The 26,245-nt window shown below is 38.6% G+C and overlaps 1 long non-coding RNA gene across 1 annotated transcript; it reads left to right on the top strand.

Moving 5' to 3' along the window:
• Positions 1 to 1,902: 1,902 nt before the first annotated feature.
• Positions 1,903 to 16,538, top strand: LOC135281257 (uncharacterized). The gene is made up of 4 exons (XR_010347970.1): positions 1,903 to 3,721; positions 5,943 to 6,043; positions 7,247 to 7,458; positions 16,265 to 16,538. It is a non-coding gene; the product is annotated as an uncharacterized LOC135281257 (long non-coding RNA).
• The last annotated feature ends 9,707 nt before the right edge of the window (positions 16,539 to 26,245 follow it).

Raw genomic sequence — 26,245 nt, 5'->3', positions numbered from 1 at the left:
GCATTTCTTCCATAAGGCTCTTTGATCTTAACACAGGTGCAGTGACTACAAACAGAAAAGTGCACTGTCAAGAAAGGATGATGTTCCTGCACAGAGCTACGGAGTCTGAAAGCCCAAAAGCTTCTGGTTTAGAGCCCTTTACCCTGGAAACATATGTTCTCATGACTAAATCTTTAGAGCATTGTCCCTAGCTTACACAAACTGAGGATGTGACAGCTTATATAAATAGAGGATCAGGTCTCATGAGATTTCACACTATGAGGTGTCTCCACGACTCACAACTTTAGATTTTAATAGATCTGGGAAAAGACTCATGCTTTACTCTGTTCTTATAGAATGGTTATTGAATTTTGGGTACTAAATAAATAACCCTAGTTCACAAATCCCTTTTGCACACAATCTTGAGCACTTTATTTAATCCTGGTCTCTACACTTGAATACATGGAGGACTTCCAATGATAAATATAGTCTTCACTGTAATTATATCATCTTTCTATTTGGCATAGATAATTTTATTTTTGCTAAAAACAGTTATGATAGGCAATATTATTGTATTAAACTATATAATCTCATATATCATCTGCTACTTAAAATGTGATCGTAGGAGGAGTACCACACTACCAAAAAGTGAACATTGTTGTTTTTATCAGTGGGAAAGTCATACAGCTCTATTTTGAAAAGTGTCTGTAAAACAATCTTGGAATTCATGCTTTAGACATTTCCAGACTCAAATTTTGCTCAGCTTGCAAGCTAGGTGAATCCTCATACCTGCCAGCTTGATAAGTAACATTAGCATGAATCCAGGCCCTTCCTCCCCATCCAGGCACTAATGAAAGCCAGGACCAAATTATATTACTGGTTATACCCCATATCTGCACAAAAGCTGCTGTCATACAAATGCAATGAGGGATGCAGCAAACATTTCTGCAGAAGATGCACCATGAAGAGACTGACACACCTCATTCAGCTGCACAGGCCCTATCATGTTAGCAAAGCATGAGAGATGTATTTGTCCCCAGTGACAGCCCTTTGTTTTGGGCATTCTTCCTATGTCAGAATCTGCCAAATAAACAATCCTGAACAGGCCATGCTCCCTGAATAGGCCCTTCTCATCCCACAGACACTCTTCTAACAAGATAATGGTGTTGTTCAATAGCAAGGTGTTCTCTCTTAAATTTAATTTTTCACCTGCAGAGCTAAGGGACCCGTTCAGGCAAGGGGAAGCTTTGGATTCAGACTAACCTGAGGCTGAGTTCAGAACCCCCATCTATTACTGCTGCTCCCATTTCACATATCAGAAAAGAATAAGATGCAATTTGCACCCAAGTTCATGAAGCACTGCTGCACTAAGTCAGGTCCTTCGTGGATGCATGAAGAGGCTCTGTACCTCTCCTTCTCTGCAGGAAACTTGAAGCTAATTTTTCATCCCCAAGCAATCATTCTGTGAAAGGTTTTATTTTTTGTTAGTAAAGCTAGAATTCAGAGTTAGAATTCAGTTTTTGTCTGTGCATTCTGTAGTACACGGCTGCAGACAGTTGCATCTTGTCTATTTAAGTCAACTCTAGCAGCCTTCACTTGGCAACTTCTCCTGCCTTTACATGGTAAGAGGCATTGTTGCTCATGAATAGGGGTTGATGTGCTGGCAGAGTTCATCTTCTGAACCTGGACGCCAAGCCTGGTGTGCATCCCTCACAATAAATAAGGCTGGGAGAACCATATGCTATCAAAAGTGATGATTTCAAGTGAAGAGAGAACATCAAGTAGTGTTGCTGCTGTTTAATCTGAGGTTGAGCTACAAACAAGGACTGAAAACCAATAATAAACATAAGCCTTTCAGTAGTCATTGGCAGCATTATTTGATAAGGAAACAAGTCCTCCCCAGCAGCAGGTGTGTCAGTGAAGCCACTGACACTCCCTGAGCAGGAGCATGTTCTTTTCACTGCATGCAGCAGTTGGCCTCAAGTTCACCCTCTGGGATTTGGGCTTATGCTGACATTTTGATCACTGTAGTTGTATTAGAGACAGTTTGGCCAGTTTCAGTGAACATATTCCTTGAAGTAATTGATCCCCAGAGGAAAGAGTGCTTTACCTGCTACCTATTATTTCTTTAAGCAATGGAAACATAGCAAAAACTTGGATAGTGAGTTGGAACTAGATGATCTTTAAGGCCCCTTCCAATCCAAACCATTTTATGATTCTATAATAAACGACGCTTTTTTTTTCCCCTCTGCCACAGGTGAAGAGAAGCTAGGCTTTGCTTTGTCCTTACAGGGGTAAGAGAGCTCAAGGATGGCTGCTTTTCTTCCTCTTTTCAAGGCAGAGTTACAATTCAGCAGGAGTTTTTCAAACACATCCTGCAGGAGACTGCACTGGCTACTGAGCACAGAGGCAGCCTGTTGACTCTCTCTTATATTAGGAGTAAAAAAATCATGCAGTGGAAAGACACAAAGGTAGACTGGACTACTGTGGCCTCAGTACTGGCTTTGCAAGTTGGCTGTGACTTTCCACCACCCCTTTGAAGAGGTCATGAGGTCTGTGTGGTATTTTCAGAACTGATGCTCTCCAGTGAACTCCTGCAGCTTTCTTGAGCACCACCTCACACCCAGCACCTCACCTGGGCTCTCACCTTTCATGCCACAGTTGTTCTTGGGGAACAACCCTGCTTTGTGCACACCTGCATGTACAGACACATTTTACATCACTTGAGCTTTGGAGCTTGACTCCCTAAATCATTTGTGTTTGCAACATCATTGAAGGGTAACAGTGACTTGGAAAATCCACCTAACTGCCTCACTCCATTTTAGGGGCCTTATTTCAGTTTTGAAGATGGGATCTATAGACCTAATTTACTTTAATGCTTTTGAAAATTAAATACTAAAGAATATGACATTCTACAGAAGAGACAGTCTCAAGTTTAGGGATGAAAAGTGTCCTTTAGGGCTGTAATGTATTTTGCTATTACTGCTTGGGGAATAATACTAAGGATGATAGAGAGCAACTTGACAGGATTCATTAAGGCAGAGACAGCATGTGTATGATGTGATGCACAGGACTCTGCACAAGTCTGCCTGTGCAGAGCAAACTGCTCTGGTTTTTACTAAATGTGATTTATGAGTTTGTTTTTGTGATTTTGTCTTTTTTTTTTTCTATTCTAAAAGATGAATCTCAAAAGCGCAACACTGAGAGTGCTCATAACAAAGGTGCCCTGTTGAACACAGCAAGTGGCACAACATTGTACAGCACGACTGTGACAGCAAAGGCCCTGAGCCCACACTGCTGAGATAGTGCAGGATTGTCAGCGTGTGGAAAACCAAACCCCACAGACAACACACGTTCACTCTTTGATATGCAGAACTTTTAGACTCCACTACAAGTGACTTTTCTCAACCTGACACCAACTAAATGGTACAGAAAAGGAAATGCAGCAGATACACCACAGGGTTGCACAGATCTTCTAGACTGAGTTACAGCTGAGACTGCAGTTCAACAAAATAATGGCTGCAACACTGCCTTGTAGCAAACCACAGTTACCCTGCCAGCATCTCATCTCATCTCATCTCATCTCCCTGGATGTCTCGTACCTTTGACACAGCTCATAATGAGTAGGGAAGACTCCACTCTCAGGCTGTTGCTTGGCTTCAACGTGCACATTCAAAGTCCCTGTGAAAGACAGCTACTCCAGCCATTAGGATACTGAAGTCTGCATAAAGTCAAAATCCAGGTATAAATCTTATCACTTTCTATAAACAGCATCAAAGTATATTGGATTTTGAGTCCCAGATACAATTCCCTTATGAATTTCTGCCTAGCTTCTTCAAATCCTCCCATGCTAGACACTCTATAGCTTCTTTGACTTTTAGTTAATGTTTAGCTGCTGACCTACTAAGATGTTTTACATATTTCTACACAAAATGAAAATCACAATAAATACTTAGGTATTCCATAGGCTGTTACTTCACTGCGTACGAGGTATTTTATTATTAAATGAGAATTTTATTAGGTGAAATATTCTCTAAAGACAGAAGTATTGGAGGAGTATTAGCATGAAATTTTCCTATGGCTCCCAGATCTACTGATGATCACTGTTCAGTTATCTTCAGGGTTGCACTTTGTTGACAGGTTAGTAAACGAAAAATTTACTTTTTTAAGAGCTCCTATATGCACTATAAAATCTATTCTCCCATTTTAAACATGTTTCCTTTCAAAATAGGAAGACAATACACATATATTTTCAAAACGATTGTCTTACTCTCAGTCTTTATGGACTGTGGGTAAACAGGTAGAAGAGAGGAGATGCTACACTTCAGTAAAGGAAAATATTGAGTGTTTCACCAGCTTGAATCCTATTTCCCATATCTATAATATTCCAGCCATAACTGGCATTATAACTGCATAATAATACTTTCTTCTACGATAACACTACAGAGGTTGAAGTGTAGCCAATGCATTTAAACAACTTCAGGGAAAGATGAAGTTGACTTTCTAATAATGATTTCCAGTATGTTCTGTGACCTTTGTTCACTCTTCAGCTGTGACCTTTGAGGATGGGTCAAGCTTCTGAAAAAAACAGAGTTACAAAACTGCATAGCTATTCTGTGGAAAATATTACAGTAACCAACAGCCTTAAAAACACTTTTCTATTGTCTAATCTGATAATGGGATGAATATATATTGTATACCTATATATATATGTATACACAGACAAGAAAAGAATAGACCAAAAAAAGGGAAACACATGGACAAGACATCCTGGTGTGGAACTCCTTCTGTTAACACTGCCAGCATCACAGAACACTCCCCAGGGAGCAGCTTACCAACACCAGCAGGAGTAAGCTTGCATTGATATGGTTAAGCAGCCAGAGGACATTACTTCAGAAAGATGCAATGTTTTTTTCCTTTCTCCTCTGCGCTGCCTCTGGGGATTGGCTGGTTGATTCTGTTTGGCTGGTAAATTTGGGGTTTATTAATGTCAGAATGGGCATATTCCTGTCATCAAACAAAGCAGAGGAAAAAACAGATTATTAAAAAAAAAATTAAAATCCGCTAGATCAAGAGAAAGGTTACAAAACTTCAGAAGTGACTTGGCTGCACTAAGGAAGAACATATAGACTTGATAGTGCTGCCTGCTAATAACTAGAGAAGTTTTACACCATCTGCTAATTTCCCCTTTGTCAGCTGCATAAGGGAACCACATGAGAGACACCATAACAAACAGAGGTATTTTTTCTCCCTTGGAGATCATAAGTCTCCAGAACCTGTGGCATATATGTTCACTTACACCCAAGCTGTTAATATATACAAGTGAGAAGAGAACCAGTATTTTTATCAATGTGGAATAGCAGCTGAGACAGACAACACAACCTCCGCAGAGGGACATATCCATATGTTGCACAAGAATAGATGCCAGAAAAATAATAGTGGTTGGGGCTTTTCTTGGAGAAAGGCATTTTAACTATAGGTCAAATATCTATTGTCCATAAAGACTCTGCAAAAACAGACATAGCATGAGATCTCAAAAAAACCCAAAAAACAACCAAACACAAGACATCTGGAAAGTGCCTGCTGCACATTAAGATCCTGCTTCTATTATCCAGTTAGGACATACACTTGGTTCTGCCAAAAGCCCTGCTATGCATATACTATATTTCTTGATCTTTTCTGTTGCCTAGTAAAGGTTTTCGAATTTGCTGCCAATTCAACCCCTGAAGCACAGATGGGAATAAAAAGCATCTTATCTCCTAGCATACGATTCCATATCATGTTTTCTACTATTTTCAAGCTGTACAATCTCTCAAGCTGCATGACATGCCTGTTTCCCTTGGGAGACTATCTCATATACACCCAGAATCCTAATTCCTCTGTGCATATCCCTGTATGTAAGGCTTGAAGTTGTAATAGAGAGGAGCTCTATTCTCTCATTTCTTTTTGTCTTGTTCTTTCAGCAACAGGAGAAGAATTGCCAGAAAGCTGTTTCATGAGGTTCTCTTCCAAAACTTCAGACAACTGGAATGTTAGCAGGGAAGGCACTTATGGGGCTTTGATGGTAAGCAGAGAAAATTTCTCCTGAGCATCCTGACAGTGGTGCAGATTTCTGCCCTGAGTCCACCCAGTGACATCTTAAAAGTCGATGGCTCATTTCTAATGGTAAGGTCTCTAATCAAAAGATGGCAAGTAGCAGTAGATACCATCTACTTTATCAAGATTTCTTAATCTGGTTTGTGCCATTTTCATAGTAAATTAGGGAAATGTGAGTTAAATTAGCCTACTGTCAAATATTACAATAATGGAAGAACACAATTATGAGTAACGTTCTAATAGACCACACAGAAGAATCAGGCAACATTCTTCAAAACTTTGATTTAAACTATCAAAATGCATTTGTGTTTCATTGTCTAAGTCAGTGAGGGAAAGTGTTAAATTTACGTGTTACTCCTGTCAGCTTAAAAGAAAAGAAAAATACAGGAATCAGGTGTTCACCACATAGCATGGGGGCATGAACTAAACAGGATGGAGCACTGAGGATACTGCACAGTATCACATACACACCATTAGTCTATATGACAGGTAGGAATAAGAACATAGACAAACAAGTTTCAGAATAACAGTTTAGGCAGCAGAATTGCAAAACACAGGGCTTGGGACTCTAACACTGTGAAAACTGGCTATGAGTCAGGAAATTCAGACAGGTCAAATAGTAAATTCTTAATCTTCCCACTCTGCTCAGAAGAAATAAAGCCTCAGCTAGAATATTGTGCCAAGCCTTGGCCATCATTATTGCAGAGATACAAGGGTCAACTGGAAATATCAGGGAAGAAAAGAAATCAGTAAGGTTATTATAATCACTTAAACAATGAGTATGAATAAGCAAAGGTGTAGAGAAAACAAACTGCGAGGAAAACAATGGAAAAAGCTGCAGCTGTTTATGCTGCAGAACAGATAACTGAAGAGAAGTATTATGTACAGATTACATATTTTGCAATACAGTCCCTGAAAAGAGGATAAAACTGTTCATGTCTAGAATATGGAAAGAGTTAGGTCTCATCCTAACCTTCCCTGAGAAGGAAAGGCTCATGAAGAACTTAATCATATTATTCCAGTACTTTAAAGGGTGGCTGAAAAGGGATGGATGCTCTCTTTTCACAAGGAGCCACATGGAGAAGATAAGGTACAGCTGGGTGCAAGTTGCATTGGGAGAGATTTCATCTCAGTAAAAGAAACAATTTTTTTATTTATTTTTTTTTTACAGTGAGAACAATTAAACACTGCAGCAACCTTGCCAGGGATGTGGCAGAATCCCCATACTGGATTTTCAACACCTGAGTGAACAGGGTGCTGGATTCATGTCATCTAGGCTCCCTTTCCCATTAAAGGTTGGACCACGTGTCCACTCAAGGTCCCTTCCAGCCTGGGTTATTCTGAGAGTTTTCAGCTTCTCCGCTTACACCACTGGCAATGCAGGTAAGGAGTGACATATATAAACATTGGGGCTGACACTGATCCCTTGATATTTAAAAAAACACAGAGGATTTCTTTTTTAAGACAAAATTTAGTCAGCAACTGACAATAAATCATGTTTTAGATTACATTATTATATCTATGCAAAGAGCTGCCAAAAAGAAGAAAATAACATGCACCACCAGAGACAGGAAAAAAAACTTCTCATTGGTGTAAGCACAATTTAATCAAGTATTAAAAGAAAACCCTTTTGAATGGTGTGGAATGACAAGCAATGAAATGCATTATATACAGAGGCTGTGGAGTTTCCATTGCTAAATGATTTTAAAGAAACATTGAACTGATTCTGTCAAGAATGATTAGATATTTCTGAACCCTTCTTGAAGAAAGATGGACCATTCAAAGGCCATTACAGCTCTCCTATTATTTTCTTTTCAAGGCCCAAAGCAAAGATGGGGCAGAAAGTCTTTTTCCCTAGGAATGAGTTTTTTCTCACATCCTTTTATCAGTTAGCAGCAGATGAAAGCTGTAATTAGAAGCATAAAGGTATCTGCTGTTTCCCCCAAATTCAGTGTTGCTGCACTGCAATTGCAAATCAGTGCATAATGTTGCCTAGACAGATTTACACAGCAGCTAAAAGCACATATATTCAGACATGCTACAGACTGTCTGGGAACAAAGAATCCTGAGGCACAAACTACTCCAACTGTCTCATTGCACATTACAAATATCAACTTCATTTTTGCATTTAACAGTAGCTCTTTCATTGCATGTCCTTCCCTGGCAGCCAGCCACAGTTTTTAAAAGGTCAAAATCCTGATCTTCAATATAACATCCCACACAGATGACGTGATCTCAGAGGTAAGGAAAGAGCCTGCCTCTGCAAGTCAGCTTAGAGCTACAATCTGAATAAATCATGACTCTGAATTCCATGCAAGCATTTGAAAGGGCAGAAGAATAGAGAAGGGAGTTAGGACAGGCTTTGAACCGAGAAGCAAGACAGGGCTTCCAAAAATCACAGGTTCAATTTGCTAGCCTGAATGGACTTCCTCCATTATTTAGGATGAAACAGTTCATTTTCTGTATCAGTTCAGTTAAAAAGTTAATTAGTTCAGTTTGCAAGATCAGTTATTTGTATAAAACAACCTATCTGTCACCTGACTGTCAGTTTCCTGGGACAAATAATCTAGCCCACACTATTTAAGGGGAACAGGTAAGAAAAGGAACATGTTCCCAAAAGCTCACACAGAATTCATAGACAAATTCTAGGCTGTAATGGGATGCACACACGGGGTTAAAGCTCCAAACAGATAAACTGACTGTGAATTCAGGCAATGATGTCACCATGACCAGAAGTTGGCCTTAAGATAAATAAATGGGCTTTCACTATTCCCTTCAGGCATTTGCTGTCCCCTTGGCACCAAGATGAAATCATAATGCGTTGTAATTACAGATAAAAAGGATTTGACATGAGAGCTCTCCAAACAAGCCAAACATCCTGGAAAGTGAAAAAAAACCAACAAAAAACCCAACTTGCTTGCATGCTCATTCTTCAGAGTCAAGAATAACCATCAAGACAATTTTCTTATTATTAGCAGCTGTTCAGAAATCAGTGCTGGATACATTAGTTAAATCAGTGGGCTTTCCCAGAACAAAAAAAGAAAATTATGGAAAGAGGAGGATTAGAGAATAAATTAGTCAGACTGCAACAATGTCAAAAACATGAAAATCTATAGCTCTGGCATGCAAAAATTACAAAAACCCAAATCACACTAACAAAAGACAGATTCTAAGCATAACTAAAAAACTTCAGTATAATCACCCATTTTTTAGTGAACACAGAGGATGGATTCATCTACAAAGACTCCTCTGAGAAAAATTCCAGGGATAAGGAAAAGGTATAAGGAAAAAAAATGGGAAACATTATGCACTGCTATGCCTGTAACTTGAAAAGAACTCTAAATTACAGCTGAGGAAATGTTGCCATCACTTTTCAAAGGACAGCATGAAAATGCCTTTCTATTTTCCTATGACCAGATTTCATAAGGCATATGAATAAATTCTTTAAAATTACCTCTGTAAGTGCTAGCACAAGAGCGCAGGTCAATAATATGTTTAAAACTCCTGCTATGGCATTTGTTAGTTGTCCAAGTGCTCTGTGGGGAACCCCCTGAGGGTTCATTCTGCAAGGATTCACTTTTTTGACCTGGTTTGAAGCTGTGGGCTGCTGCCAACCTCAGACTCTCAGCTGCACAGAGGCATTTCTAAAAGACAGTGACAGTCACAAAAGAGACTCCCCAGTCAGGAAACTCAGCAATCCAGGTTATTGGTATTAACCCACTACAGAGAAAAAGCACTATAAACTAAATGCAAGTTGAATTTATATCAACAATACAGATGTGCACGTAAAGAGCATAGCCCAAAGCTATACTTACAAAGCCTGTATAAACTTTTATCGATGAAGTAGAAAAACTGTTTAAAAATTTAATTGCAAGGATCTCACATTTGCAGCAGAAAAACCAAATATGTTAATTCTTTCCTCAGTAAGTTCACCATTAGCAAATGAAGACCACGCTAGAAACTCAAATTAGCAGCAGAAGTGATTATTTTCATGTTATCCCTTTCATCCCTTAAAGGCTTTTCTAAAAAATTAAAACAAAAACTACTCTTAGGACGAATTGTTTCCTCCAAGGTATTTTATCTTTAAAATGTGAAGCACTTTGGCATAAATAACAGAAATTACACATAAGATTGCAAAAGTGCATCTAAAAAAAAAAAAAGTAATTACCTAGTATATAACTTTGTATAAGTTTGGGCCACTAATTTTCTACCTGCTCTCAGTACTTGCTTTGCTAGTGTTTCATCCTGCTAGTGCTGTTTCTATGAGAATCTTTGTCTTCAGTTTTGTACACCCATATCATAGTTTTTATTAGTAAAGTGTGAGGTGTGCTGAAAGAAGAACGTTAAACAGGATTTTTATTTTCACTTGTCCTGGTGAGGATCCCTCTCCCTTGACAGACAGTGCCAAAGAAATGCCACAGATCTTTTTATTTTGTGCTAGTATCACCATCCACAGACAACCACACTCAGTAAACACTCTAGACATGGATGAATAAAATTATATATAAAATACAAATAGCATCCCTACAATTCAGTCTGCAATGTAGAGATAGCTTGTTGATCTCATTAAACTATAGAATAGGTCATTTAGCATTTATAAATGTAAATGTAAAACAATTATTCAGCTATTTCACAGAGAAATTGGTGATATTTGTTGAATATTGCTTGCAATCATAATTTGAAAACTTTGTATACACAAGCTTGATTCTTGAAGAAAAACAAACTGCTAGAAGTATAAACTGGATGAATAGTCTAAAAATCATTGTAAATTCTAGAAGGAACTAGTCAAAAGCTTGACTACAGGTAGCAGCAGGATCCCTTCAGAGGGATTAAATTCCAAACAAGGCAGCAGTGTGGCCAAATGTCATCCCCCAGGCACTGCCTCTGACCCGCCAGGGCCAGCTCCTCGCTGGTGGCCCCTGGGCACAGGGCACAGAGAGGCTCTGTCCCTGTGTGACCTGTGCCTGGCACCCGGGGAGGGCTCTGGGCTGGGCTCGCTCTGAGCATCTCTCAGCACGGGCTCTGGGCCCAAATCCTCACTGAAACCCAAGGGGAAATCTAGATCCAAGGCACAACAACGCCTGAACGTGCTGCATTCCCAGCCCCACACCACAGCCTGCTGAGCTCTTGCTGCTGGGCTTGGTCTGCCCAACACTCACTTCTGTAGCAAGTTTCTTCTCTTGCAGTAACAGTTCTAACCTCCACTAAAAGAGGAATTACCTAAAATCTTTTATTCTGTGGCCTAAAATACTATCTGTTGTTGCATTTGTTTTATTCATTATTTAAATAAATTTACATAAATGTATATATTTATAATCTAAAGTAGCATATAGTAGAAAATCCTAGCTTGCAGATGAGGTTCTCCATTTCTAATGCATCATTTCCCTTTTCTAATGCATTCCCTCTACTAAGCAAATGAAGTTACCAAATTGTAGGACAGTTGCAGACTTCTTATTAAATGCTTTCTCCTTTTTTTTTAAATAAAATGCTGTTCCTTAAACATTCTGAAAAAGGTAAAACAAAACAACAACAAAATACCCCAAAAAAAACCACAACAAAATACCCCAAATAAAACCAACTTAAAAAAAAGGAAAAGCAAGTCTCCAACTGCAAAAACAGAGAGCAAAGTGAAGAACTGTTTTTCAAGCTCTAGTGATAGCTAATGCCAGTTTTTGCAACAAAACCAGTCACTGGTAGCAAGTGGTGAGTTCTGAAAGGCCTGAGCAACTTAAGGTGATTTGGGATCCCTTAGTAGATCTTGGTAGATTTTCATAATTTGTTAACATTTTGTTCCTATTTCTATATAATTTTCAATTTGTATGATTTTTTTCTATTTGGTAGTAGCAATTTAATCTAAACTAACATTTTCAGATTGGAAGTGCAATTTTTACTTCTTTACTGGAAAAATTTGTCACGATAGCATTAATTAGTCTCTTCATTCTCTGTTAAACTGCTGCATAATAAGGAGTTTATTGCTAAAAAATATGTAAGGAAGGGAGTTTCATTTCAGCATGAGATTTGTCTAAAATTGTTTTTGGTTACTGAACTGAAAGAAAACCTGTAGTCTCTTGCTGGAGGAAGCTCCTTCAAGTCAAAGTCATGAAATCATGTAATAAAAAAAATTAAAATTGTTTTTCCTATGTAACTAATAATAAAGGTAAACAGCTTGTTTTAACAAGCCTAAGAGTGACTTAGAGCCATCTGAAGCTTGTGAGTTTTGAAATCTTGATTTCAATATTGGTTTTATGTTTTAAAAGGATGAAAGGTTGCCTTTAATAACATGTTTTCACTTCCACACTTTATCTATAGATAAGCTGTTTGTGATTTTCTCTCCATACTTCAGTTTTCTGGAAGTGATTTTGTGCACCTTGCATGCACCTCCAGCTTTGTAAGCAGTGGCAGAATATGCAAGTTGATAAAACATGATCTTCAGTTAATGGAAGGTTGCAATGAAGACAGATATTTCATAAATGTCTAAAAAGATGGATAGCAAGTCAGACAGAATTTTTTTAAAAAAGGCAGTATCAATCCACATAATATCATTCCCTGTCAAGGAATGGGCAATCTTAAGTGTGTGTAAACAGCAATATTATTCATGGTTATACCACAGTGTAATTGCTTGCTGGATTTGAATGAGGTTTCGCTGAATATAAATGAAGAGACTAAGTGAAGATAAAGGAAGCATCTGAAGCTAGAAACAAAAAAAAAAACCCCAAATTAAAATGATGAAGTCAGATGCACTTCCTTTTATTGTGTGTATGAATACAGATGATTATTAAACCAGGAGAATTATAACAGTAGCCAGAGTGGAGCACAATGCAGGGAGAAAAGGGTTTCCCAATTCCATTCTGCCAACGTGCCTGAGCCTTGACACCCAGCGTTATTGCCAGTGGAACCCTAAGCCTGTTTTAAATAGACTCTTGAAATTGCTTCAAACTATATCAGAAAAACGGGTGATTTTTAGGAAGATAAATGATTGCAGAACCCTTGCAAATCCACATCCCTTTGTGCCAAGGAAATCTAATACCGAGGTCACTGGGAGTAAGAGGCATCAACCGGGCCTGCCACATCTTCAGCATGTTGATTATCAACTGAAAATTGTAACAAAGAACAGAAGGCAATTTAATCTGCCATTGTCAGCGTGTTGCCATGACTTGGAGCAAACGCAAGTGAGCAGCAACATTCAGTGTGCAATTCCCTGGTGCCAAAACCAGAGCCAGGGGATCAGGCCTAAACCCTGTGAGATATCAGCTGCTGAAAATGCAAAATACCAACACGTGGTGTAATCCACCTGAACTCCAGCCCCGTGTCAGACTGGGACCTGCTCCACCACACTGGCAAGGCAGGCAGGAACCAGCACGGAAACTGTCAGGGAACTCTGACAACAGAAAATGTGGCCTGAGGCAGCTTGGAATGAGGAGGGAACCTGTGCTGTGGAATCCAGCACAGAGGTGATGGCAGGCTCAACATGACAAAAACAACAGAGCAGCCCAGAACAGGTGTAGCAAACACTACCAGTGAAAACGAACCACAAAAAGACTCTGTCCTCTTCCAAACAGGCATCTCTGTATGGAGCAGGCAGAGTCTGGATTCCCAGGCTAATCCAGGCTGTCTGCCTCCAATATGGCCATGAGGACAAAGCCAGGAACAAAGCACAGCAGCAAAGTCCAAGGTGCAGAAGCCAGAAAGATCTTGCTCCATCCCCAGAAAACCATTCTGGATTCTGCTGTGGCAGGCCCAGACCAGTGGATAGATATATTGGTGACTTTGTCAGTCTGCACCTCAGCCACATTTCTAGAGATTAGCTGAGCTGGACACAGCTTTCCCTCTACTCTCCCACCTCCGCCAGACAAAGAACAGAATCCAGATTTTAAGAAAAGGTAGACTCTAACATTTACTTATAATAATTTAATATAATTACTTATAATTCAGTATGTTAGAAAACATTTTAAATAATTTCTGCTCCAGGCATTTAGACTTTTTAAAGTGTTTAAATTTTCTAAATTTAAAAATGAAAAATTATCAGATGATAAAATTAGATGTTCCTTTCTCTGCTTAATTGAGACTGATGAATCTGAAATTTTAAAAAACACCTTAGTTGAACAATATTCTTAAACAGCATTTCCCCGTGAACGTTCTGTTTTGATATCCAGGCAGCATTTGGCTATAGCTTTTTTCTTGATAAATGTGCAATTAACTCCACCTCCTGACACAACAATATTAATATCTGAACCTGTGTCCATGGGCACACTTAGTACCTGAGCTGGGTACCCATTTCATAAAGAGTAAAGCAGCTCATACCCATCTAGCCTTATTTCAGCCCTTCTGAAATACAAGAAAACTTTTCAAAAGAATGAAAGAATTCTAGAAGCTTTCATTTATAGTACAATATATACAGGGGTCAACTTAAAATTTTGGTTTTTCCACTTTTTTAACTCCAGCTGTAGTTGTTTCCCTGTTTATTTGTATGGCAATCTGGTTCACACTGTTAGATGTCAGCTGAGGTGACATTTTGTATTATTTAAAACTCCTTCTGTAATTAAAAAACTACTTATTTAGAAGATTCTGAAAACCTGTTTCACAACATGCTCAAATATAGTGGGGGGAAAGGAAGCCAAAGACTTTTTGCATCAATATTTGCAGGAATTGTTCAGTGTATTTCAGTCTCTATATCTTATAATTTCGATCACAGCAGATTTTAGTTGCATAATGTCATTTTCCAAAAGTATAAATACAGCTACAATTGGAACTTAAAAACATCTAAGATCAATAAAAGAAAAGAAAGGAATTGACACCAATCTTATGGAGCAAAGTCATAATTTTGGCATTTCAATGCTTTCAAAACTTGTTGTGCTTGAAAAAATGTTATGGCAGATGGGATTCCCAAACTTAGTTTTCAAATGCTGAGGTTAATTTTAATTTTATTCACTCAAACGCTAAATCTTGGACAAACATTGTTAAAAAAGATTAAATCAAATCAGGCATAAAAATTTCAACAGAACCACCTGTACCATCTAAAGTACTAATGTTTGAATGAATACATACAGAGTAAAACCTATTATTAAAGCATTATAGATGGCAAATGTTTAACTAAGGAGATAATCCAGAGGCAGTCCAACAGAAAGACAGGGTCAAGGGGAAAAAGCACTTAAATAGGAAAATAAGCATAATACAGGATCACCCTGAATCTCATCAGTCACAATGGGTAAAAAAATCTCAGAAGTAGAAGCAAGTCTGAGGACAGAATAAGAACAGATGAAATGAACTGGTACTCCCCTGGATTCCAGCAGTTTGAGATCAGGCTCTTCTGGCCCCGCTCTGGCATCTTCCCATTTAAACATCTCCACTGGATGATTTTTCTTTCATTATATTTCCCGGTCACCTTTTACACATGTGAAATTTTAGAACCCTCAATACCCTCAGACACACATTCTGTACCATTTTGTAGGGTATGAAGAATAGGCTTCTTTGCATCTACCTCCTGCTAATTTCATTTGATGCCCTCTGAGTATTTTAAAAGATCAGCTGGATTTAGGCTACAACGAAGTTGTGAACACAAGATTAACTGTTCTTTATGGGACTTTTACATCCATTTTTACGTGTGTTATCCTAACATTTAACAGTCAGTAAATGAAAATTTGTGTATTTTGTAGTCTAATTTAATTAAAGCTTAAGGTTACAGAAATAGGAGTAAAGAAACACTAGTACAGAACTGCTGAAGAAAGCCATAGAGAAATGGAGATAGACAGGGACATGCTGGCTCCCAAACTGCTCCTGTAGGATCCTTGTCCAGTACTTTTCCTCTCATATCTTGCAGACATCTAAGGGCCCATAGGCTGCTTCTACAGCCTCAGAAAGAGTTAATTAAGGGGAGCAAGTCTCATCAACAGCTTTAAATCTATTATGCAGAGGTCCATTTCTCTTAGAAAATCTAACCTATGACTTGAAAAAAACTGAAAGCCCCATTGCAGTCAGAGCAGATAAATGTGTAGCGGAAATAGACTGTAGAGGAAGTCAGTTGAGCTACTAATGAAAAACATTGTCTATCATTGCTTTTAAATAATAACAGCTAAAAGATGCTTTTTATTCAGAAGGAGACAAACTTTCACAAATCAGGTTGCACAGTGGATCTCCCCAATATCAAGAAACTCAAAGGGTTGGTAATAATTTGCTTTTCATTTTGCTGCAGGTTCCTTTCTGCTGTAACAGATGGTCAGCTCCTGGACAGTATTTGAGAACCAATGTGAATTTAAGCTTCAAAGCAAGGTATGCAGAGCACAAAAAACAAGTTTAAGGCTAAAGGTATTGCCAGTTCCACTGGATACCTTCCTTAGCTGCACCATTACAAGCAGAATCAAGTGTTTCTTTTAGAAGAGTTTCTTTTCCAAAGCAACACTGACATGAATGAAAGGAGAAATAAGAATGTCCGAGTCAATCAAAGTTAATTACCTTCTAAAGAGCTTCAGGATATTTAAACTATTAAGATAAATTTTATCCCTTTTCATTAAAAATAAAAATCTAATGTCCCTGTTTCCAAGGATCTCTGATGGGAATGGGTGTTTGGCAGTAGTTTTATAGCTATCAGCCAAATCATCAGGCATAGAATGTTGCTTTAATAAAGGATAAATGGCAACAGATTTAAAGTCAGCAGGTATGTAACCCGGGGACAGAGAGGCATTAATTAAATCAGTAAAGGCAGGCAGAAGCTCAAGAGGAAAAACCTAAACAAGAATTTGGGAAGCACTGATAAGACTTGATTTTCTCTCTGCATAGCTTTTGCCTCTAGCAATTCAGCCTTTAAGATGCAAAAAAACCTGTGAAACGAGCTATCAGAACCCTTGTCAATCACTGGACAAGGTCTCTCATGGTCAAAAGGCACTTCTAAGGCCTGCAGGAAAATAACAGAATTAATCTATGATGGTGTTTATCAGTGACTAACTGCAGATTTGATTATTGCAGCAAAGAGGCTTAAACAGAAGGGAGAGAGTGATAATGGATCAGTTAAGGATTATTATTCTTACTCTCTTTTTATTTCAAAGACCATTTTATTGTTTCAATTGCATTTGCTAATTTGCATGTTATGGGAGACTTTCTGTGTTATGGGGAAAGGGGAGACAATTCTGCAAATTGTTTATTGAACTCATATCTGGTGGCACTTGTTTTAATTCCAAGTTCAGGGGTTGAACGTTCCATTGGTAAAGGTACACATTTATCCCTGGAATTGTCTGTTCCTCATAGAGGAAGATGCAATACACAATTAGAGAATAATAACCTATACTCAAAAGAAATATGATAGTTGCATATTTTATTAAATTTTTAGTAGAAAGAAATTTGAAGAAAGTCTTAGGAGTACACAAAGTGTATATATATGTATAAATATATAAAATTGTATATATGGATATATATGGTATTTATGCACTTCTTGTGTAAACTACTTGCTTTGCCTGTGTAAATAATATTTAAACTCCACCAAACTATCAGTTGTCTGGAGTCTCTGTTATTGGTCTGAGCAAGAAGGACTCACACATGAGAATTAACTTCCAACTTCGGTCTATGTAATCTGTACCTTATCAGTTCAATTTGGAGGCAAATTAAACACATCAGTACTCATTCTCTGGATATAAATCTGTCACCTCACTATCAGGTGAAGAAGTGTTTTCTGTCTGGTTAATCAATATGGAAGATTAATGCTGTCACCACCATTATTTAAGTGAAAATAAATTAAGGTGATGATTAAATGGAAAATACATGGTTAATGTTTAAATATATTCTACAGATCCAAAAATACAGCCTGGAGCAGGAGTTTGTGTATTTCTACATAGTTTTATTATAAGAATGCAACAATTTGAAGGGATCTGGCTTTGTATCAACTTTCAAGAAAGTAAGAGCAATACAAAGATTGTTCCCCTCTTTAGAAATGAGGTGGAATGAAGAACATGGAGTGCAGTGCTCTAGTAGTCAGAGAAATGTAACATTATAGAAAAAGTGGGAATTTATAACACAGCAGCTGAAAATGTAGACTGGTCTTCAAAGGGTCACTATATCAGAGTTTTTTAATTACCAGTAATAGATAAAATATGCAACCAATTTTCAAAATATTGTGGCTGACATTGTCAGTAGGTAACCATGTCCTAATCTGCATTTTTTGTGAAAAAAAGCCAATCCAGATCCCTACTTGACAAAGGGCTCCTGTTCCCTGTTTTTTTTGAAGAGCTGGAACAGGTTGTAAGGGGCAGATCAGCATAGGAAAGAGCTGCCTCAGAGTGGCGACTGCAACCACCTAAGATACCAGAAACAGATGACAGATTTCCACAAGGAGCATTTTCCAAGATGTTTGTCTGTCCAAATGACAGATATTTTCATTTGCTTCTCCTTATCTTACTGTGCAGCCAAAAGAGAATTTTTTTCAGCATGCCACTTTTCTATAAAGCCCTCAAACTGAGTGAGAAGTTCTATGCAACACTTATTTAATTTCTTCATGAAATATTTTGCATTTCATAACTTTCTTCCCCCCCCCCCAAATTACCCCAAGCAAAATCATCATAAAAAGCAGTGTTTGGGAAAGGTATTTCAAATTATTTGCACTGCACTGAAAACCCAGCTGAATAATGACATTCACTTAGTTAGTCTTTGATGCCAGGAGTCTAAAAGAGCTTTCTCACCAGTAGAAACCTTCTATTAATGAAGAGTTTACCTAAAGAAAACTAGATCAAAACAATTCCAAGTGCTAATTATGTTCTGCATATGAAGGTGCTCCACCTTCATAAGCAAAATAATGAACAGACATTTTTTAATAAACAACTTCCCTAACAGGAAATTAGAAATGTGCATCCCTACTGAAGAGAAAATAGCAGCAAAGCTCATTTTTAATTCACTGAAAACAATGCAGTTGTTTAGTCAGAATGGAAGGACAGATCACTTACACGGGAGTTGTGTATTAGTGGCAAAACTAATCTGCATAGGCTTGTACAGATCTCTCCAGAGCCCAAGTCAGAGGAAACAAGATGTGACAAAATGGAAGGGCTGCAAAGGAAAAACACTGAAAACATTTGTGAAAAGACTCAGTACTCCTGCAGCAGACTAATCAATCACCTGGTAAGTATGTGATCAACACACATGGGAATTCCCAGTGCAATAATAACAACAACAGGTAGATAAACTGTGTGATACAATTTTGCTAGATCTGCTGCTACCAGTGGGAAGCATTCATTCATTCTAGGGATGACAGTTATATCCTCTGGCTACCAGCACTAATTAAATCCCTATCTTTCCTATTCCATTTTTCCCCAGATATAGATGCGATCAAAGACAGAACAATATATGGAAGGAACAGGAAACTAGATTTAGGTAATAATTTTAAAAGCAAAGTGAGATAGTCTGAGATATTAATTCACTCCCCCTGGAAAACAAGGCATCCTTCTGGCAGGAAGGCAGATGTGTGAGGTGATGTGTGTATGACCATAATGCTGTAATCAAAATCTTGTGCCTCTCACAACTCCTAGAACTGCTGGAAAACCACAGAGCACACATACAAATGGGAATAGTTCATGGATATGCTCATGTTGTCTACAATGTGGTTACAGCACTGGTGGGTAAGGGAAGAGCACCTGCTGTCATCTACCTGGACTTGTGCCAAGCATTTGTCATTGTCCCACACAAGACAGTCTTGTCTCTGGAGTGGGCAGACATGGATTTGATGGGGGGCACTTAGATAAGACCACTGCCTTATCTAAGGGACCCCTATCAAATCGATGTCTCACTCAGAGAGTGGTTCCCCTGGATGGTCTCACTGAGAGTTGAGTGAGTCCATCTCACTGTCCAGGCGAGGCCAGGGACAGGCAGCATTCCTCAGGGGTCAGTGCTGGGGCTGGCACTGTGTGACACCTCTGCTGGTGACATGACAGTGGGACTGAATGCACCCTCAGGGGAAGGTGTCAGAAGGAAAAGTGGAAGGGGTTGGAACAAGGTAATTTTTAAGATCCCTTCCAATCCACACCATTCTATGAACCAGTGATTGCGGCTCTTCTCTGATTTACTCTTTTTTTTTTTTTTTTGAAAAATACCCAGATTTTACCTCCTCATTAAAGAACATTGCCAAACCAATGGCTCAGCAGATCTTTGTGTCAGGGTCTAACAGGGAGTCTGTCCACCATGAAGACAACGCATTTGCTTCAGCCTCATGAGTCTGATCCAGTACAGTTAGTAAGGCTTCAAGGAAAAGGGGCAGTCTTCGACTCCTGAAGCATTTTATAATGGTTCATTATCTTTTATAACCTGCAATACTACATCTTATGCTTTAATGTGGAGACTTTTCTTGCTGCCTACTTTGAGGAAGAAAATGATGGCTTCTATCCATGCTTACCACATTTTTTTATTTAAAAACACAATTAAGAAAAACATTAAAAAGCTCCCCTTTGCACAACCTGCAAAATGTAGAAAATTAATATAAGAAAGAAGAGCTCCAAATTAAAAGTGGGACTGCAGACCACCAGTGCGACTTAGGGAAATAACAAATCCAGTTCTTAGGGAGTAATTGAATCCCCTATTTTAGTCAGATTAACTAGAAAATTGATGTCCTGGCACACTCTCTTGGGCTAGACCCTGGAGCGCAGCTTTAGCAGAGCACAATTCCTTGAGCCTAAGCAAAAGGTACCAGGCATATTCTAACTGCAAATGCTTGTTGCTGTGCTGGGTGTCAAAAAGCAGGGTATGAAAAATATGGAAAGGCCTTTCTTACACAACAGCCCTCTGTCTGGAGCTCTTTGATCACTCAGATCTTCCCCTGGTGGTTCTCTAAGTACTGACATATCCTTGGAGGAATTTTGCAGCTTAAGACATCACTGCCCCTAGCTGTCAACCTCGACCTTCCACAGAGGTCGCTCACAAGCACAGCTCAACAGGAGATGCCAAGCTGTCACCAGAGGAAGGCGAGATGTGCACACATGCCCTGCCCTGTCAGCGCTGGCATGGGCACGTTAACCCCTGGCACAGGAGATGGGGCACAGCACCAGAAACTGCAGCAACTTTCCTCAGAGGATCTGTGCATCCTGAACAGCAGCCTTGTCACAAAAGGGGATTTAGAGTGTTTTAGCTTCGGTGCAGCAAGTTATTATAGCAATGTGGCTGAAATGAGAGTGGCTACACACACACACACACACACACACACACACACACACACACACACACACACATATATATATATATATATATATATATAAAAGAAGATACTTGCTTAAGTACTTTGCTGACTTGGGGTTTAATACCCTCCATATTGGTATTTCTGCCGCAATCAATGAAGAAAGCTAGAACATCCCAGCACAGCTCCCCTGGGGGCCCACATTTACTGAAACAATCACAGAGCTGACTTACGGTTTCTGTTTCTAACGAGGCATGCCAACTAAACAGAGAATAAAGGGATACAAACCCTGATACTTCCAGATGTAAAATAATCAGTCTCAGGACTGAAAGCAGTATCACCCTGAGAACTGAACACCCAGTGGCTCTCGAGAGGTATCTTGTACTTGGTGACAGCTGTGGCCACAGGGGACACACTCACAGCAGGTCTGACCCTCTACAGCAGCTCCTGTGCTCTTTGCTTTAAGGGACTTGTCTAATATCTGACTTCGTAATTCCCATTAAAGTGATTAATGCTGGGGGGAGCTCAAACTGCTGGAAGACAGAAGGTTTGCCTGGTGCAGCTATTAATAATCACCCTTTGTTAACTTGGTGCAACACTCCTGGGGCAGAAATGCACATGAAAACAAGGCTCAGGAGCTGGCCAGAGACATTCCTGCAGGATGGGCAAAAACTGGGCAGGTGGCTGTGGCACTGGCACAGGGAGCTATCCCAGACTCAATTCCCTGCTGCAAGGGAATACATTCTGGTATTTCCAGGAGTAGCTACAATACCAATAGCTTTTAAGACATCCATTTAGTATTTTTATTACCCTGCAGTGACAGCAGCAATAATTAATTCTGAAAGAAATAATGCCTGAGGAGCTGTAAAACTACACTGAGGTTTCACTGATCCTCAGTGTGCATGTTATGATACATATCTATATAGGTACATATCTATGCATATATTCAAAAAGATATCAATCTGCAATGCAGATTTCAGAAAATGCAGATCTGAAAGATAAATTAAAGTGCACCTAAATTTACTCCCATCCTGAAAGAAGTAAAATGTAAACATATTATTAAAGGATGGATTAGCATGTCTAATTCCATGGAAATTAGAATATAGATAAAAATTTAAAACTGTAATTAAAAGAATGAAGAGAGAACATTAATAAGATGAATTATACACTCTACTGCAAAATGGTATGTAAAATTGTAGGCCTGTTTTCAAAATTAGGAAGTGAGGAAAAAAGATACAGTCTGTTCCTGGGAAAAGATTGGTAATAAGCAGTTAAGAGTTATCATACAAAAACTGTTGATAGGTTCTAAAACTTGTTAGATGTCTTTATTATTCACAGGTATGTAGAAGAAGGCTTTTCATTCTGTGTTTTACAAAAAGAATGAAAGGGAGTAAATTTTTTCTTCTTACAAATACTGCTGAATACATTGAAAATTATGGTTTTGTAATTCCCTGGCTACAGATTAAAACTGCAGCTTTATATTACCCATTTTAGTCAAAGCATCTCAGAGAATTTCCATCTCTATAAAAGAAAACTGTTTTCAATTTCAAGTTAGAAGTGCAGACATTCCTCTGTTTCTTCATGCAGTACTTTTTGGCTGAATTTCAATTTCCATTTAGGGTATGATAAAATATTGTCATGTTATAGAATAGTTTGGCTAAGAGCTGCCCTAATCAATCGATAATGAATAAAAAAAACAAGCCTTTTTTGCTCCTGATGCTGATGTAGAAGGACACCTCCTGGAACAGAATCATCACCTACAGTCCTAAAATAATGAAATCTTTTTGTTTTAAACTGATGTGTAAAATTATTTTTATGGTAAATTTGTTTGGCATTCCACAAAGCTCTAGCCCCAGAATTCTCTGTAGTACTCAGCATATGATGATAATCTGCATCTGAAGTCACTGTCTACACAATGAGTTGCAAGGGTTGTATTTTGTGTATTTACAGGTGCAAGAGCTATGGGAAGATTTATATCCTTTCTCTGCTTTGCAATTCCCTGATTATTTCAGTTTTGTTTCTCTGCTGATTGCTTTTAATCAAGATTTCATTTTTAACTAAACACAGACATGTATTCAAGTGATTCCCACAGTAATTGAACTCTCTGCAGTACAATAAAATTCCTTCTGTGTGTCAGGTTGGTTTTCTTGCTGCAGAGCAAAGAAAACAGGTTCTGATCATTATCTAGTTAACTTCATTTAACTCCAGCTAAAAGAGCACCCTGCTCATATAGACAGGTATATTCACAGCTATGTCTATAATCTCAGTTTTGAAATCACTTTTGGGAATCATCAGAAAACACAAACCCAACAAAAATGTACATGTGCTTACACACCCAATCCACAGCCAGACAGGAGGGAGGTGGGAAACAACCATTGCAGCCAAAACATATTAACTTGCAATGCTCAAGAAGCGGAACTTACATTTTGATAACTATTCACTTTATGGAGAAAAATGACTGTTTTACTGTCAAACTAAAAATACAGTCTTTGGTTTATTTTTTAACCCACTGAAGGAATAACATCTGGTAAATCTTTTACTGTTTACTACTTTGCTCCTAATAGATTTTTTCTAACAATAACAGTTTACATGGATGATTCACAAAAAATATTTCAGAAAATAAAATACAGCTGATACCTCATAATTTAGAGGTCATAACCAGATCTCATCAACTAGAACTGAAGTTTCTATCACTGTATGTTCATTGTCCTCCAAGGCACATTATCTAAGGAGCAATTTCCTTGGTACAACTTCTTCCAGCAGATTGTGGAAATCACTGGATTTATGAGCCTAAAACCCAAGTAACTGTTCTTAGGTGTAAGACAGTTTAGGGTGAGCTGTCCTGACACGCACCCCTCTAACAGTGAAATCCTCCAGAACAGCCTCAGGGTCAGAGAGAAGCCACAACTCCCACGGCTGGGGCAGGGACTGCCCAGGGGCAGGGGGACTGGTGCCATCTGCAGAAGCTCAGGGATGAGACCTCAGCACAGGAGCTGCAGGATCAAAGCTGTGCCTTCGGGCCAGGACCAATGAACCCATTTCACGGATGAATTGAGTCAAACTTTGATGCAGAAGTGACTCATTAACTCAGTCTCCCTGTGGCAACCAGGATTTGTAAGCCACCTCAGATAGACCACGGGATAATTCAGGCTGGGACCTTGAGAGGATCTTGTCCAGCTTCCTGTTCCAAACTTCCTTTTTCTCCTCTTTCCTTACATAAATATATATATGTAACATATCAACACATTTCATAACCGTATGTTTAAGCAAAACCAGGTCAAAAAGGAGATTACATTTAAGGACACTATTTTGCTCTGAGTTAAGGAAAAAGCAGACCTGCTGTTTTATGAAAAAGAATAAAACAACCAAACCTCTGAGGCAAAATAACATGGAGCATAATGCATTAACTTTAAAACCATGTTGATTTTTCTGCTACAACAAAAGTGCACATAAGAGTTAACATTAAAAATTAAAATGAAATAAATATGCTCTCTAATGAACTAATATACGTGGGTAAGGTAACATCTGCTACTTTGTTTATAACAAATGTGTCAAATATTAGATATGCCAGCACTCATGCACTCATGTTCTGATGGAAGTTGGAGAATTTGCTTTATTTGCCCAGAAGAAAATGGAAGATTTTATGTCATGGCAAAGTAATGTCAGACCTGAGACCCCTGGGAGAGAGAGGTAGAATTTTCTTCTGAAGCAAAGAGACAGCCCATCCAATGACTGGTTAATTGGGTGCCACAGAAAAGGAGTCTTAATTGATTTGGGAACAAGCAAAGAAAATATTTTTTAACAAATTCTGACCTATCTTCAAACAAGATTTCATATAACGAGTGATTAGTAAACTGCACTAGGTCAGGATAATCCTGGGAGATTTTGTGTCCTGCTGCTTCCTTTGTATGTGTGTTCCCTTAGCAGGTGATGCCAAGAGGGAAATCCCAGCCTTTCCAAGGCAGCCCCGACCTGCTCCCAGGGAACACGGGGGACATTCCCTACTGCTTCCCAAGCATCCTCTGTTCCTTCACAGAACAGCTTGGCACTGATGATTTGTTAGTGCCCACTCAGACAGGAAGCAGGAAGATTCTCCACCACAGCCTATTTTCTCTTTGCCACCAGTGCAAAGTGAGAATGTAGAGCCTAAACCTGAAAGGTGTCCTTGACAGGAGTCCCAGGCTGACCTAATGCTCAGTTTCTTTGTAATGACACACACTTCACAGACGTTTCTTTTGTGCAATGGATCACAAACTTTGAAAGATTACTACATCTAAATTAAACATTCAACAAGAAACTAGACTAATTCCTCCATTTTGTTTAGTTCAACAGTTCATGTTAACTGAAAAGCACTTTTATTTTGCCTACAGTCCACAAAAGAGAAGGTTGTTACATAATAGAAACCCAGACCCTAGGAGTCAATAAAAACCCCCAAGATTTCCATCCACTTGTTTGGATTCTTTTATGATAAATCATGTCTCAGGATTACTAATATGGAGTGATTTTTACTTATTTTCTTTAATCTGTTTTCATGCTAAATATTTCAGCTATTTTACACTGTTAAACTTTTTAGATTTTTGGTTGGTTGGTTTTTTTAACATTGTCATCTCACTTTGGGTAGTCACAAAAAGATAACTCACTGTAATAATCTATCATAATATCACATTTACTTATTACTGAAGCACTTTTATGTGAAAATACATTATTAAAATATGCAAATATGCTAAAATATCGAGTATTGAAATTGCTGTGCCTGTAGCATATTCCAAAGCTACTGAAAGTTCTTTGGTGGCAGGAGGACAAGGAAGTCACAGGCACTAAAAATTACTATTTAGGAAGTTTCTTATATCAGCTCTGATTACTACCTGGAATAGGTGGTTTCCACTCGTCAGCCCTCTTCTCACTTCTTGACCCTCCACTGCTTTACTGACAGTCTTTTCAAGTTAATATTGGAAATGCCTACAAGCTCCCAGTCATTGTGCTGTACTTCAGCTCAGCTTCTTCAGGGAATTTTATAATCAGTGGTGTTTTCAG

This window comes from Passer domesticus, chromosome 15 (assembly GCF_036417665.1).
Source record: "Passer domesticus isolate bPasDom1 chromosome 15, bPasDom1.hap1, whole genome shotgun sequence".
Taxonomy (NCBI): Eukaryota; Metazoa; Chordata; class Aves; order Passeriformes; family Passeridae; genus Passer; species Passer domesticus.
This window is presented reverse-complemented; position numbering and strand designations above follow the sequence as displayed.